This window comes from Anolis carolinensis, chromosome 1 (assembly GCF_035594765.1).
Source record: "Anolis carolinensis isolate JA03-04 chromosome 1, rAnoCar3.1.pri, whole genome shotgun sequence".
Classification (NCBI taxonomy): domain Eukaryota; kingdom Metazoa; phylum Chordata; class Lepidosauria; order Squamata; family Dactyloidae; genus Anolis; species Anolis carolinensis.
The window spans coordinates 154,112,191-154,128,948 of record NC_085841.1 but is presented as its reverse complement, the minus strand read 5'-3'; the positions used below and the strand labels follow the sequence as shown (position 1 = coordinate 154,128,948).

General features: G+C 39.3%; 1 long non-coding RNA gene across 1 annotated transcript; it reads left to right on the top strand.

Moving 5' to 3' along the window:
* Positions 1-4,469: 4,469 nt before the first annotated feature.
* Positions 4,470-11,030, top strand: LOC103279901 (uncharacterized). The gene is made up of 2 exons (XR_010007215.1): positions 4,470-5,529; positions 10,750-11,030. It is a non-coding gene; the product is annotated as an uncharacterized LOC103279901 (long non-coding RNA).
* The last annotated feature ends 5,728 nt before the right edge of the window (positions 11,031-16,758 follow it).

Sequence of the window (16,758 nt, the reverse complement as noted above, 5' to 3'; positions counted from 1 at the left end):
TATATGTTAGTGTTCGGTCTAAGGTGACACCAAGGTATTTAGGATGGAAACAGTGTTCGAGCTCTTGGCCTTCCCAAGTAACTTTCAGTTTCCTGTTGGCTTCGCGGTTACGTAGGTGGAAAGCACACACTTGTGTCTTGGAAGGGTTCGGCTTCAGGTGGTTCTCTTTGTAGTAGCTGGAGAGATCTTTCAAGGCATTGGTGAGTTGCTTTTCAACTGTTTCAAAATCTTTTGCTTGTGTTGTAAGGCCAAGGTCATCAGCATATATAAAGCTCTTTGTGAGTGGAGGTTGTGGCTGATCGTTTGTGAAGATATTAAATAAGGTCGGTGCAAGAACACTGCCTTGGGGTAAACCATTCTTTTGCCTCCTCCATCTGCTTTTCTGGCCCTGAAACTCCACATAGAAGCTGCGGTTTTCTAAGAGGGTCTGGACAGTTTTTGTAAAGTCAAAGTCCCGGGTGATATGGTAGACTTTATGCAGCATTTTTCTATGTTGCACCGTGTCATAGGCTGCCGTAAAGTCCACAAAGACTGTTCCCATAATGCAGCCTTTCTCATAGCCTTCCTCGATATGTTCAGTCAGATGAAGAATTTGACCTGTACAGTTTTTCCCTGGTCTGAAACCTGCTTGTTGTGCAATAAGCTTGGGTTCGATAACAGGTCCTAGTCGATTTAATAGCATCCTCTCATAGACTTTATATAGATGACATAAGAGGGAGATTGGTCGATAGTTCCTGGCATTGGAGGCATCTTTACCAGGTTTTAAGATGGCAATTATCTTAGTTTTCCTCCATGCTCTGGGAATCTGTTTGTGTGCCAGGCATTGATTGTAGAATTTCAAAAGCCAGTTTTCAGCTTTGGGGCCCAAGTGTTTGATTTGCTCCATCATCAGATCATCTAGGCCAGGTGCTTTACCAGTCTTACATCGCTTGATGGTTTCTCTGAGTTCTTTCAGGTTTAGAGGAGAAGACAACTGGTGGGTTTCAAATTCTGGCACCCTGTTGATTTTCATCTTTATTCTGCTGCGGTTGGTTTTCCCATTCTGAATTAGCTGGTGAGCTATCTGATCTGGTGTCACGTTCGCGTGTCCAGGGTTGACCAGAGGGTCGCTATCCAGGCATCTCAGCAATTGCCAGGCTTTTCGGCTACTCTTGGACATGTCCAGGTTCTCAAGCAGCTCTATCCAACGGTCTTTCTTAGCATTAGCTAAGGCTGTAGATAGTTTTTGGCCTGCTGCTATAGTCCCCTCACTGTATGGGTTCTCTTGAAATAATCTGAGATATTCTTATAGCTGATTTAGTGATTCTTTGTTTAGGCCTGGTAGGTAGCTTGTGCGACAGCCTCTAGGGATTGAGAGCCTCGAGGATCTTTTCACGGACACGGAAAGAGCCTCCCCGAAGATTGAGTGAATTCAGTCGGGCGTCCCCTGGGCAACGTTTCTTGTAAGCGGCCGATCTTTCCAAACCCAAAAGCATTGGATAATAATAATAATATACAACATCCACACAAGTCAAGCTATGCAAAAAGAAAATATGTAAAAGACATAGCATGCCTAACATTGGGCATAAAGTGTAATCAAGTCAATGGAGTGGAAGTGAGAGGGCAGTATATGAGGACCTCTTCATACTTACTTTTTTTTTTGGTGGCATGATGTTTTTTTTTCTTTAGCCACGGAGCCCAATGGATCCCACCATACCATGGATAACTATTTCTGGAGTGGCTCCATGACTGAATTGCTGCCACCGCCCAAAAAAATGCTGACGAGGGACAATGGTAGGCTCCCTGTCTTTCCATTCGGAAAGATGTTTTGAGCTGCCATAAAAGGCTTTCCCCTATATGATGAGGCAGGGGGGAAGCCACAATGGAGCAGAGTGCGGGATGATAGGTCCCCACACACCCCGTATGAGCACCAGTGGGACGTGGCAAGACATCATCATTCCGGCCACGTGTATGACAAGGTCCTGACATAGAATCTTTGAGTTAGAAGTCAACATCTAGTCCAACCTTTTGCTTTACAATGAAACACAACTAAATTAGCCTTAAAACATGGCCATCCAACCTCTGTTTAAAGACCTCCAAAGAAGAAGTGCCCCTTCTTCCCTGCCCACTGGCAGTTCATTCCAGTTTCAAACAGCTCATGCAGTCACAACATTTTTCCTAATGTATAGATGGAATCTCTTTTCTTATAATCTGAATCTACTGGTTCATGTTATTGTCTCTAGAATATCAGAAAACAAGCTTGCCTAATGTTCTATATGTCATCCTTTTGGATATTTAAAGTTAGCTGTCAATCTCTTCTTCTCCAAGCAAAACATCCACAGCTTCCTCAATAGTTCCTCATAAGCCTTAGTTTCTAAATCTTTTATCATCTTGGTTGCTCTTCTCTAGACACATTCCAACTTATCATTTGCAGTACTATAATCTCTGGTCCTTACACATTCACCCACTTCTGGAATTTCATGTTCAATTCACTATTTGCAGTGAAACATTTGGATTTGTAACCTATATAGTTATGAGTGTGTATTTATCTGACTCTTATAGGACACTGGTAAGAAACATGAAGAGGAAAATAGAAACCATGATGTCATAATGCCTTCTTCTTTTTTAAAAGGGGATTCTCTTCTAGTGCATTGTCAAAGTCAGAAAAAAGTCACAATTCAAGAATTAGGAATGTCAGAAGCAAGTAGGTAGTAAAAGATAAACAAAGTCAGGAGATCCAAGGCAGCTATAAAAAAGATATTTTATTTGCATGTTACACTGAAGCATGTATATCAAATATTTTATATGTGGAGAGGAAGAAAAGCAGCATATCTATTAAAATACTTTTCAAAAATGTATATTTATTCCAATGAAAAAGACATGCATGATGTTAAATTATAGAGATTTTTATGTCATCATGACCTGAGTAATTCAGCTCTGTGGCTCACATGCATTTTTACTGTCTGCATATTTCATTTTTCTTTAGATGCCATATAGAAATGAATAATGGGAGAAAAAACATAAAGACAGGGAGAGAAGGGAAAAAAAGAACATCAAGTAGGGAGGAGAATAAAGGTGGCTATATCCTCTGTAGTTTTAAAAGGCCATTGCTCTCGGGATAGAGCTTCCATTTAAGTCTTAAGGTTTCCTAGTCAATGAAAGGTTAATGAGCCTAGAGGGAAAAATCAGATATGCTTTAAAGCAGACTGAGGTACATGTCTGCTTTGCCTTCTCCCCTCAGTATCTATAGCATTGTCTTTAATCTAGGATCTGAATCCTAATTGAAACTATGGCTTCAGATCCTGGTGAATAGGAACCTCAGTTAGCATTAAATGCAATTATATCTGTTGACAATATTTCCCTTATTTGTGGTAAGGGTTCCAGAGAGAAGGAAGGCATGCACATGCTTCTCTTGATCTCTACCCTTGGCACTGACTCTATGCTTTAGAAATGATGTAGTGTGACACTATTTTAACTGCCATAGCTCAATGCTATGGAATCATAGAAGATGTAGTTCAGTGAGGCACAAAAACTTTTTAGGCAGAAAAAAGCTAAATAACTTGTAAAACTAAAATTTGCATACCATTCAGCCATAACAGTTAAAGTGGCATCAAACTACATTACATTTATACTGTAAACGTAATGGAAAGGAGCTCTTCCCTCCAGCATCCCATTGACACACCTGCCTTCCAGAATCTTTTCTGCCTAATAAAGAAATAAAGGAGTCAAACAAAAATAAGCAGAGTATATAGTCCAGCAATAGTCCTTTCAGAAAAGGCCAAATATAGTCCAGTAATATGAAAGTAGATGTCCAGTATTAGAGTTCAAAGTTTTAAATCCGATAACCAAAACACACTCAAACTTCTAGGCTGTTTGAGTGGGATTACAGCAAGGTCTGTCAGAGAGTTCCAGGTTTCAAATCTGAGGCTAGGATACAAGGCAAGGCAAAGTTAGTCGTGGTAGAGCTGAATCACTGTCCAGGCTTGGCAGGGAGACGAGATGCAACACCCGGTCTACTCGAGAGTAGCGCGTCGCAGATACTAGAGTCGATGTGATTTCCTCAACTGACACGTTGAACACCGCAAAGGTCCGCCTGCGCACAGAACTTTTATGGGACTTCAATCTCCCCTCAGACCAGGTGTCTGAACACTCTTTCCCAAGGGAAAGTGGACTAAAGTCAACAACTTGCCAGATGCAAACCTCCCAGGAAACTCTCAAGGGAACTGGCTTAATTAACGCTTGCTTTCTCTGCTAATCTAGCGCTTTTTCTCCTATTTTGCTTCTCCGAGCGAGATGTTTCCCAAAACAATTTTCGATCAAAAGGAGCGCTCTCTGGGGAACCAGGCTCTGACTCAAGGGCCTTTGTAATTAACTGTGGGCTAGAACTGTCAACAGGGGACATCTGGAAGGGAGCAGAATCTTGCTGAATCGGCACAAACCCCATATCTTCTTCGGTCTGATCCATAATGGCTAAGGGGTCATGACTCGAGGGTCTCTGAGACACTACAGTATGCATCAGCAGTCAACCTGATTAGCTTCATGGTCAAAGAACAAGATGACCTAGTCTAGTACCAAAATGTTTTGAGGCAGACTTCCACAAATCTCAAACTTCCTCATGCCCATAATGAATTATTTGAGCCTTCTCATTTTTATAACTTCCAAACTACTCCTTTGGAATATTTAAACTAACTAGATGAGATTTCAAAGTGCTTTAAAATGTTTTTATAAGCTTGAGGAATTATTCCTGGAAATATTACTGACTTTTCAGCTAGTTCTCAAATTTATTAGCTTGGACAATTCATTTGTCACTCTTATATAGTTATTTAATGCTGCTCAGTAGCTGAGTTAATTTGTCACATATACATGGTTATTTAATGCGGCTTGCTGGCACGGTTAATGTGCTACCTGCATGTGAATATTTAATGCTCAAGAGTGGTAGGTATTGTACAATTTTAAATTAAGTTAATTAGTGTGGAAAATGGCATGGAAGTTTCAGGCAAATATCACCTTTTTCTGTTTCCAGTTATAAAATTTGGCATCAGTGTTGGTGGTTTTTCTTCATAAACTATTTGTCATAACTGACCTCAGAACAGAACATGAGGAACCTGCTATAGTTTCTGTGTGGTGTCTTTATCTTAACTTGCTCAATCTACCTGAACTTACTGGCCAACATAAGTTCCTCTCCAATGTGTATAGAGGCTTTTGCATTGTCAGACCTCAGCAAGGTTACGTCCTAGGTCTTGAGGAATTGGCTGCCCACCCATGTATGTACTCCTGGAATGTTTAGGCTCCAAGTTGCAGAGTAATGAATAAGAAACCAAAGCATGCTTTTCTGTCCTTTTTAACTTGGACATTTTTTTAAAAAATAAATGTAAAACTAATGGACGAGAGAGGGAGAAATTTCTTGTCTATGCCCATCCACCCACTGTACTCTTTCAGAAACTGCTCCAGAGAACTGGAAGACCATCTGAAGGAAATGATCAGGAGACACAGTGGTACAGACAACTGCTATAGAAGGAAGAGAGAAGGAGAATGAAAAAACCATGCTACGTATGTAGATCTCCTCTTGTGGGAATCTTTGCTTGCACAATAATGAACTTTGCCACAAAGAAGAACACAAATCCCTACACAAAATCACAAATGTCCTTCTGCAATTCTATTTCTGCAACCACATTTGCAAGAATAACAGAGTATTTATGATTCAGGAAGTCACCAGTCTCCTCACTGGAGTCCATTAAACAATTGGCCTGTGAGCACATGGAAATGAATGCTGTGATTATTAAAAGACAGAAGTGATTTCTCAAAAACTTTTATGCTAGTATGAAAAGGATCTTGTAGCATCTTAGAGACTAACATGCTAGTAAAGGTAAAGGTTTCCCCCGACAAGTCCAGTCATGTCTGACTCTGGGGGTTGGTGCTCATCTCCATTTCTAAGCCAAAGAGCTGGCGTTGTCCATAGACACCTCCAAGGTCATGTGGCTGGCATGACTGCATGGAGCACCGTTACCTTCCCACTGGAGCGGTACCTATTGATCTACTCACATTGGCATGTTTTCGAACTGCTAGGTTGGCAGAAGCTGGAGCTAACAGTGGCCACTCCCGCTGCTCCCAGGGTTTGAACCTGGGACCTTTCGGTCTGCAAGTTCAGCAGCTCAGCGCTTTAACACACTTGGCCACTGGGGCTCCACTAACATGCTACAATATCGCATTTGCATACTGATATTTTAGATTGACACAGATATATCTTTAAAGTCGTGCTACATCACTCTATTCCCCCTTTTTAAAAAAAGAGTGAATGCAGTAGATTCAAGGATGCTATGGATGTAGTGTTTATTTCAGTAAGCTTTGACAAGATATCATACAAAGTTATTGCAAATAAGTTATTAAAATATGTGCTAGATGATATTATAGTTAGATGGATATGTAGTTGGTTTCTAGAGCAAATCTAAAGAGTGCTCACCAATGTTTTCTTGTCCTCTTGAAGAGAACTGATGAGTGAAATGCATCTACATTCTTTCTTTCTTGCCCCAAGTCTTGTTCAACAACATGGTTTGGATAAAGTGATAATGGTCACACTTATCAAATTTCCTGTTGACAACCAAATTGGGAAGGGTAGCTAATGCTTTAGAAGATAGAATCAAGATTCAAGATGTCCACAACAACTTCAAGTACTATGCCAAAATGCATTTCAAGAGAAATAAAATATAAAGTTCTATACTTAGGCAGGACAAAACAGGTGAGTGAATATAGAATGAATGGTCTTTATTTGCCTTGATGGCAGTATACATGAATATAATATAGGGTTTTTTGTCAATCACAAACTTAACATGAGTCAATTATATAAACAGCAACAAAGAAATGATTGTAGTTTTAGGCTGCATCGATCCAAATAAAATTGTCAGATATCAACTGGAATCCTTGACCATTTTTGAACCAAAATTTAAAAGGAAATTGATAAAATGGTACCCATGCAGAAGAGTATAATGAAGATGGTGATGGGTCTGGAAATCAAGCCATATGAGGAACAGTTAGGCATGTTGCATATTTAGATGAGAGGTGATAAGACAGTCATATTTAAATATTGAAAGAGTTATCACATGGAATATATAGAGCTTGTTTTTTGCTGCTTCTGAGAATAGGAACCAAAACAATAGGTTCAAATAACAAGAAAATAAACTCCAAATATTAGCTGGAAGTTCTTGACATTATGCTAGCTGACAAAAAGTAGAGGATGGATGGATACCTGCCAGGATTTCTTAAGATGTGAACTCTTGCATTGGTAAAGGGATTCGATCATAAAACCCCTGGTATTATGTTCAATTCTGACTTTTACATCTCTGGCACCCTACACATATATGCTTTCAGGCCAGCTGATGACAGTATGAAAGATGTTGTGGAGCTCTGAGTGCTGGTGTGTATGAGAGAGAATGAGACAGAAGCTGCTATGTGTTGACAGCATCTAAGACTTCACATTTCTGCACTGTACACTTTTTTCACAGCATTTTTGGTAGGGTACATGTTTGACTAGCCAAGTTTTTGAAAATAAGAGATCCTGTCTAAGAACTTCTCCTCACAGATGCTGGCTTTATGACACCTTATCATACCAAGAAGGAGGCATCACAAGTCTTCGGTCCAAACAGTAAATGTCTGCATTTCAGCTCTCTCACACAAACATTGCTCCAGTTTCTGGATAGTTAATTTGAAAAATTTTGCCATGGGTATAAAAAATTAACAGAAGGGGCCACCTGATTATTTCTTGTATTGCATACATGGCACCTTGCCTGTGAAATGTCCCTACTAAGAGTAAGGGCAAAGCAACTGCTTTGATTTATAATTTGTACCAGATGAAAATCATTTCATTTTATCAGTAACATTAACTCATAATATTTCCCAGTGCTTTTGCAAGCTCAGAATGTAATGATAGTGTTCATGTTTACAAACCTTTTGCATCTATAGATTTAGTTATTTGCTAGTCTATCCAGTCACTGTGGTCCTCATGTGTGGATCTCCTCTGGGTTTACCAACCTCCTGAGATGCAGCAGGGTTGTGAATCCAGCAGAGATCCAGGGATGGAAACCTCAGTGACTGGATAGACTGGTGTGTGGATAGGTGATCTATGAAATAACTATGGTTTTTAAAACAGTGTTATGTCAGGTTATACTGATTAAAAACCACTTAAGCTATATGTGAAATTGTAGTTCGTTGTTGACGTTGTGTATTACAATCTTGCCACATTTCTGCTACAATACCATGATTTGAAGTTTTTTCATCTGCAATACTACTGGTATCACTGCCCCATTTGCCCTGCATTGTGCTTTTTGATTGGTTTGCTTCAATTTTTTAAAAATAAAACTGTAATAATAACATTATTACTAAACAACATCATTATGGGACACCGATCACTGCATAACCCTTCACCATGAGAGGTGGCATAGGAAGAGAAGCACACACATACACCTTTCCGTTGTTGACGCCTTTCTCCTGTGAAAAAGAAAAGTGCTTATTATGCCTCAGCTTGTCCTGTTCAAAACAGCTTCAATCATACTAATTAAGCTGTAATAACATTATTACAGTACAACATCATTAAAGTGTACCTATAACTACCCAGATATCTTAATATGAAAGGTGACACAAGAAAACCACTCTATTGCCTGACACTTTTTATTTATTTCTGCTGTGAAAAAGAAAAATGTTTACCATGCTAGTCAATTGTTTCAGGTTGTCTCATTCAAAAACATTCATTTGTAGTCACTGAGCTATAATAAATTTATTACAACATAATGCCATAGCATTATGACCATTTTACTTCAAAATTAAATAATATTTTAAAAGCAACATGGTGGTGCATGGTACTAAGCCAGCTTGTGCACAGATTCAGGTTGGTCAGTTCCCTTCGATCAATCCTGCTTGTTCAGCTTGTTTGGACAGCCATAATAGCAAGGGCTCAGCTGCTTTTATTTTTCACCAGAAACAGTCCATGTGGCTGCTGGGCATGGCTTCTTCCCTTCTATTTGGGAGTATGTGGCACATGCTTCTTTAATCCTATTACTCAAACTCAGACTCCCTTTAAGGCAAGAAAGGAAAGGATCCCAGAAATGGAAAGCGGGGGGGGGGGGGGGGAGCTTGTAAGTTCCCCATTGTTGCTAATTGGCTGGATCTTCCTGGATCTTCTGGCTGCCTAACCAAAAACAGATATTTCCATTAGCCAATTTTTGGCAGGCTCTAGAAAATGGATCTGGGTGTCTGACAAAATTCTGTTGCCAAAAATGGATCACCCTCCAGCCAAATTGCACAAGCCTAGTACTAAGTGAAAGAGTGGAGAAATCTTTGGAAACCATTCCCAGGTCATTAAGGCATTAGAATAATTACTTAAAAGGTTTCACAGATCAGGATACCGGCCTTATGGCAATACAATAACAAACCATTTAAATATTTGAAAATTTGAAATGGATTTCAAGAGTGTAAATCACAGAAAACACAGCTATTGTCTTTGAAAGTTTTGTCCTCACCTCCCAAGCACTGGAAGTAGTCTGAGATTTCTCTGCTGAAGACTTCATTTGGAATTCCGAAGAGATGGGTAACCAGACCACTCCACATCTACTTACCGTGTTTCCCCAAAAATAAGACAGTGTCTTATATTAATTTTTGCTCCCAGATATGTGCTAGGTCTTATTTTCAGGGGATGCCTTATTTTTCCATGAAGAAGAATTCACGTTTATTGTTAAACAAAAAAATGAACATTTATTATATACTGTACAGTAGTTGACATCACAAACCAGCATAACCAGACAAACTGTGAATCCTATCTAGAATTTCTTGTTATTACCAATATTTCCATGTACAACACTTTATGGTACATACATTTACCGATCCTGCATGCTCTGATGTTCTGTTTGGCGGGCATGCTTCCAAACAAAAACTTTGCTAGGTCTTACTTTCAGGGGAGGCCTTATATTTAGCAATTCAGCAAAACCTCTACTAGGTCTTATTTTCTGGGGATGTCTTATTTTAGGGGGAACAGGGTATCAATTGTTCTTGCAATGAAGTGGAATGAGACATCTGGCTACTGAATCATAGTGGGAAAGGGGTTATTTTAGGGATTAGTTTGAACATGAAAAGTTAGGTTCCCAATGACTGTACATCACAACATCACTGGAAGCACCATGAGGTTGTGCGATAAGGCTGAGAAAAAAATGGAACCAAATCACTGCTATGATGATATAATGGTATAGTGCAACCTATGGCTTAGAGAGACCTTTTTTGAGAGAAGTTGCCTTATCTTACTTTTGAAATACTTTCTTTGGGGAAGTTCAGTGAGTGCCCGTGGGCCTAACATTTTGTAACTATATCAAGTTTTTCTTATTGTCCCAGGCCTCCTAGATGATTTAGCATTACCTTTACTGAGGTAAAAGGTCAGACAGCATGTTGCGTTAAATACATAACATGCAGCTAAAAATCACTTTTAGAAAGTCTAAAGTTAAATGTGCCTGAAAACTTGACTGGGGCCAGCATACAAGGAAGGTACCCACATCTGTACCCACATCTGTTTCTTAAAGGTACCCACATCTGTTTCTTATTGCCCTCTTCTCATAAAGGAGTTTATAATAGGGCGGCAGGGGACTCTAGCCCTCTTTCACTCTGAAAACCCCTTGTGTGATTTTTTAGACAAAATCAAACCAGAAATTTTTTAATATCCCTCTATTTGTGCATGCTATCCTAATCCTTACTTTTGAATAACTGCATTCTTTTTTTTCTTCTTTTTTTTTTTAGAAATGGGAGCTGCAAATCCCAGCATAACTAGTGGTGACGAATGCTGGGGAGTGCATCTGGAGCATCTGGAGATCCTTTGCTTTAGTTGTGTACTACATATAATTTAATGTACCTTGTAGATGAATTTAAAACACTGTTTTTTTTAAAATCTTTTTATTAGTTCTGCTTTACTTATTTTAGTTTGACATTTTATTGAAAATTATTGACTGATTGCATTGTCTGCTTTTGAAGTGGCCTTCTGTCCACAGAAGCTTATGTCAAATAAATATGTTGGTCTGTAACACTTTTTGCTGTTTTTTTGTTGTTGTTTTTTGCTGCAAGGGGCTAATATACCGCTCCCCATGGGATGCATATTGCTTTTATATGTTTAGTTAGCTGCCCTTAGACCTCTTTGTTCTGCAGGGGTAGTGTGTGTGTGTGTGTGTGTGTGTGTGTGTGCACGTGTATGTATGTGTGTGTGTGTGTGTGTGTGTGTATATATATATATATATATCTTAAAACCAAAACAAAACAAAATAGTCAACCAAAGGATATGAGCTGTTTTATACTGCTTTTATTGGTTGTCTTCTGCTTTTTATTGGATTTTGTTGTTTTATGTCTAAGCCATCCTGACAATATTTACACTGCAGCAACAGAAAAATTAAACAAACAAACATTCTGTAGTGCCACCAACTGAACTTTCCGCATTTTCAAAGAGCTATCTTTCTGATCAGTGCTTCAGCAAACCAATTGTCTGCCCTATTGAAAAGGCAAATGAAGTCTCAAAGATAAGCAAAACAGTTATGAAGAATCACAAAGAACTTGTTCACACACCAGCATGCACATCATTTGATATCTTATCACTTGGGTTGTTTGGTACTTGGAGACTCCCAGCTAAATGTATGCAAACTTGACTCTATTGAAAAACACCACATTGGAGGCAAAATTGGAGTGCTTGAACACAGAGATGAAACCATTAGATTTAACTTGGAATGATGTGGTGGGCATATATGTATGGAGTTATCTTTTCACTTCTAAGGGAAACTGCCTTTTTAGCAATATAATGTTATATTTATGCCCCATCTGGCATAAATCTACCCACGCGAAGCAGGTGAACATAGCACTGAATGAGACATGTAGAATAATCACAGGATGTCTTAAACCTACACCTGCTAGCTGGCATTGCCCCCCCCCCCCCCATGTGCGACAGGAAGTTGCTGCCAATTGAGAGAGAAATAAGGCTGAACACTGTGAAACCCACCCACTGTATGGTTATCAACGTCCTCCCAATAGACTTAAATCAAGGAAAAGTTTCATGACAACTACTGCTCCTCTAAACATTCCTCCAGCAATAGTAAGAATATCTCTGGGCAGCAAAATCAGGCAATTCCAACTGGATGGCCCCCCATGAGGGTCTTCCTCCAGGGGCAAACCAAGAATGGGCAACTTGGAAGTCCCTAAACAGACTCAGAAGTGGAGTGGGCAGATCAAAAGACAACTTGGCAAGGTGGCACTACCTGGAGGAATCCTTCACCTTGTGTGACTGTGGAGCAGAACAAACAACTCCACATATGTATGCTTGCCCACAATGCCCAGACTCATGCACAGAGGAAGAACTGTTTAAAGTTACAGACAATGCAGTTGCTGTTGCCCGTTTTTGGTCTAAAACGATTTAGCCGCTTGTGATCCCTTTATTTTATCAGTTTTATTCTTATCTATTTATGCAATGATTTTGACACGAATTAAAAAAAGCAGTATGATATGTTTTGGATTATATGTTATGGTCAGCATAGGCATTCTGAATTTTCTTTGTTTCTGTTTTTTATACATGGACATTGTATGAATACCCTCTCCATTTAGTAAACAGGGGTGGAAAACATGGCCTTCCGAATGGTTTGGACTTCAGCTCCTAGAATCCAAGACCTGCATCGCCAGTGGTATACATTGTGGGAATTTGGTATAAAATGTATTGGGAACCAAGTATTTCATCAGACCCAGATTAAAGAGGGTTTAAGCAGTATCTTGCTGTAGCTGTTAATCAGTGTGAGGATTTTAGACCACCAATTATGACTATGCTATGAACTGTCCAGGGAGAGCGTGGATGAGCTCCCTCTATCAGCTCTAGCTCCATGCGGTGACATGAGAGAAGCCTTCCACAAGGATGGTAAAAAAACATCAAAAACATCCGGATGTCCCCTGGGCAACATCCTTGCAGACGGCCAATTCTCTCACACCAGAAGCGACTCAGGTTGCTCCTGACACACACAAAAAATCCAGGAAATGTAGACTGCAAGTGCATCTGCACCAGGCCTACACAATCTATAGACCTTCAAGTATTTGGGACTCTAGCTCAACTCTCAGAAGCCCTAGCCAGCTTGTCCAATGAACCAGGAATTATGGGAGCTGAAATCCCAAACACCGGGAAGGCCACATATTGTACAGACCTGATCTACACTGTAGAATTAATGCAAGTTGACACCATTTTAACTGCTATGGCTAAGTGCTGTGATATCCTGGCAGTTGTAGTTTTCCAAGGCTAGGCCTTCTCTGCTAAGGGGTGCTGGTGCCTCATCAAACTACAACTTCCATGATTCCATAAACTTGATCAATGACAGTTAAAGTGGTCGCAGTCTGCATCAATTCTAAAGTGTAGATGCATTCTGAGACAAGTCCATTGAACTTCAGATCTACAGTCAATTCATTTCTTATGTTTACTCAGTTTACTCTTTTCTAGAAAACACATTTTACATTTTTGTGGAATCCCATTCAATTCATCTCCAAACATCACCACTGTACGGTTAAGAAAGGCAATCCATTCCAATATAACTTTACCATGTGAATAGATTGTAGGGTGATTGACAAAATGAGGTGCATAACCATGAAATGAGATGCATAACCATGAAATGAGACATCAGAATGATCCAAAGAATTATTTTTGTTTCTTTCTTTTTTTAAAAAAAACATGAATTGTGTGTGTATGTGTGTGTGTGTGTGTGTGAGAGAGAGAATTATCTGGGCAATAGTCATTCATCTGTCAAAAATGCTGAGCAGATGGTTGGTTCATTTAAACGATCTAAAATGATTGCCACTCAGGTAAAATGATAGTGCTTGAATGCCAAACAGAGTTTTTCTTCTTTCAAGATTGAAGTTTGCTGAATGGCATGGCACTGAGGACTTTCAGTGTCATAGCCAAAGTCTCTGTGCCATCCCCACCCCCAACTAGGTAAGATCTGAAAATTGATTTTCAACTTGCAATGATTGCAGATTCAGGCCAGCATGCTATAGGAATTTGGTCCTGATTTTCTAGAAGAGATACATTCTTGTATAATTGTGTTCAGAAAAGGGATCAGCCTAATTGTTCCCTTGTAGGCAAGGATAAAATAGTTCTTTAATTTTGCCACCTGAACCAAATGGAGGGAGTTGAACTTCATTAAGGCTTATATAAAGCATGAGCAAAGGATGCTGAGGACCAAGCAAGACATTTGTCCAGCATAAAACTCTACCTCTGGAAGACAATCATACTCAGCCATGCGTGATTTCCCATGATGATCAGTCTCTACCCCAATACCCTTCCTTTCTGAGCTCTTCAAATATCAGAGTGCTGCATTTTCCTCTGTAAAGTCTGATTAAATTGTATTTTCAATTGTGCCTGTTTTAAGGTTTATTTCTACTTCTTATTCGAAACTATTGTGAACCTCATTGCATCTCATTTTAGGGGCAAATGATGTTAAATATGGGTTGCTGTGAGTTTTCCAGGCTGTATGGCCATGTTCCAGAAGCATTCTCTCCTGACATTTCACCCACATCTATGGCAGGCATCCTCAGAGGTTGTGAGGTCTGTTGGAAACTAGGCAAGTGGGGTTGGTATATCTGTGGAATATTCTGGGTGGGAGAAAGAACTCTTCTATGTTTGAGGCAAATGTGAATGGTGCAATTGGCTATCTTGATTACCATTGAATGGCCATGCAGCTGCAAAGCCTGTCTGCTTCCTGCCTGAATCCTTTGTTGGGAGGTATTAGCTGGCCCTGATTGCTTCTTGTCTGGAATTCCCCTGTTTTTTGGGTGTTGCTCTTTATTGATTCTCATGATTTTAGAATTTTAATATAGTGGTCATGAAATCCTTCGACAACACGATGTAAAATTTATCTGAATGTATGAATGAAATGGTTCCTAGGAAACCCTCTAAGGGACCACAGACTTTCTCAACAGTTTTGTTAACTGGCAGAAGAGGTAAAACACAGAAATATTACAAACATTATTACATTATTGTCTGAACCCACCAAAAATTCAATGAACGAGCTAGTGAAATTTCACATATCCATTTCCCCTCACTCCTATAAACCAAACTCTGATCTGAACCCAGCTCAATTCTTTAACATGGCAACAAAACAGATAGACTTGGAAATGTTTTTGGGCACACCAAGGTGGATTTCTTTAACGACATCTGATAGAACTCTGTGCAGATTTTGTCAATGCCTTGGTACCTGTACAGATGTAGCCTGTGGTACAAAGCACATTAAACCATCTTTTGCTGTTTCTTTCATAGTGACTGTCATTCTGTTATTCTGGTGTTAATACTTCAGGTCTTCAGCTTCCTACTGAACTCCATTGACCTCTCCTGATTCTTGGGAAATATCCAAAGTGGATTATTGAGATTTCAGACATGTTCCTCAGGGACATTTTCATGGTGTTACAAGCTACTTGTTTTTCAGCAGTGTATCTACCAAACCAAAAAGGAATGACATGTTATGTATATAAAAATGTAGCCCCAAAGAAAAACAAGCATCGTAAAGCAGCGACAGTGTATGACTCATACTCCCAAGGGGTTATGTTCACTTTGGGAACATTGCAGACCTCTAGGCCAGTACGCTGAGAGGATAATCAGGGTTTTCTTTCTTTTTCTTCCTCTTTTAGTACTACAGTAGTCTCTCATTTGTATAAGAACAGGGGATAGTAGGTGGAAAACAAGGAGGAAAATGTCACCACTGTGACAAAAAGAATCCTTTCATCGAGCACACTGACAATGAAATGTTTAAATAGCAACCATTTTAAATTCACTTGTTGGTTTTACATTTCACCATATAGCACACTGCATTAACACACATTGTTAGAACTACACGGCAGCATACTTTTGCTACTGAAATCAGAGAGTGATTGAATTTTTATAGGACATTTAGCTTAACTCATTGCTCAGTTGTAACTCAGTGCTGGAGAATTCCTGATGGATCACTACCTGGGAAATGCTGGAAGAGTCCAGAAATAATTTTTAAAAAACCCTTCCATCACTGTAATTGGTCCCATTGGTATATTGCTCCTGCCACTAAGATGTTTCTCCTAATGTTCAAAACCCAATATCAACCCTTCTGCAATTTAAGCCCAATTGATGTAGCTACATCCCTTTGGATGATAAGAGACCGGGTTCTTATCCTCTTCTGTAGAATAGCTACTCAGATATTTGAAGTGTGCTTTCATGCACAGTTCTCTAATAATGTAAAGTGCTCCAAGTTCCTTCAGTCTTCCTTTCCTCACAGGATATATTTCTGCCTCTTCCATGTCCTTGGCCCCGTGAAAGCATTCCAGTTTATTTACATTCTCTATAGAGTGTGGAATACAGCACTAGGCCCAGTACTTCAAACCAGATGAATTCTGATTATTGCAGAAGAAGGGGAACTATTGCTTCTATTGACTTGCAAAATAGTTCCATTAGAGTAGCCAAAAATAATCCTTGTCCTTTGTGACAGTTGCATAACATTGCTGAAAAGAAACATTTTGCACAAAACAGAATAATTGTCTCACAGGCCTCGAACAACCGTCAAGGTAAGGATGCTTACAATGTTTTGCCTTTGAACTTAATACCAACTCATGGGGAATATTTTCAAATGTTGCTTCATGATGTCACACTGCATTAAAAGGCGACCATTCCACTCACATAAGTAGAACATAATATTTCCTATGTATGAATAACCCACAGTTTACAAATTAATTTAGAATAAATAATAATAATAATAATAATAATAATAATAATAATAA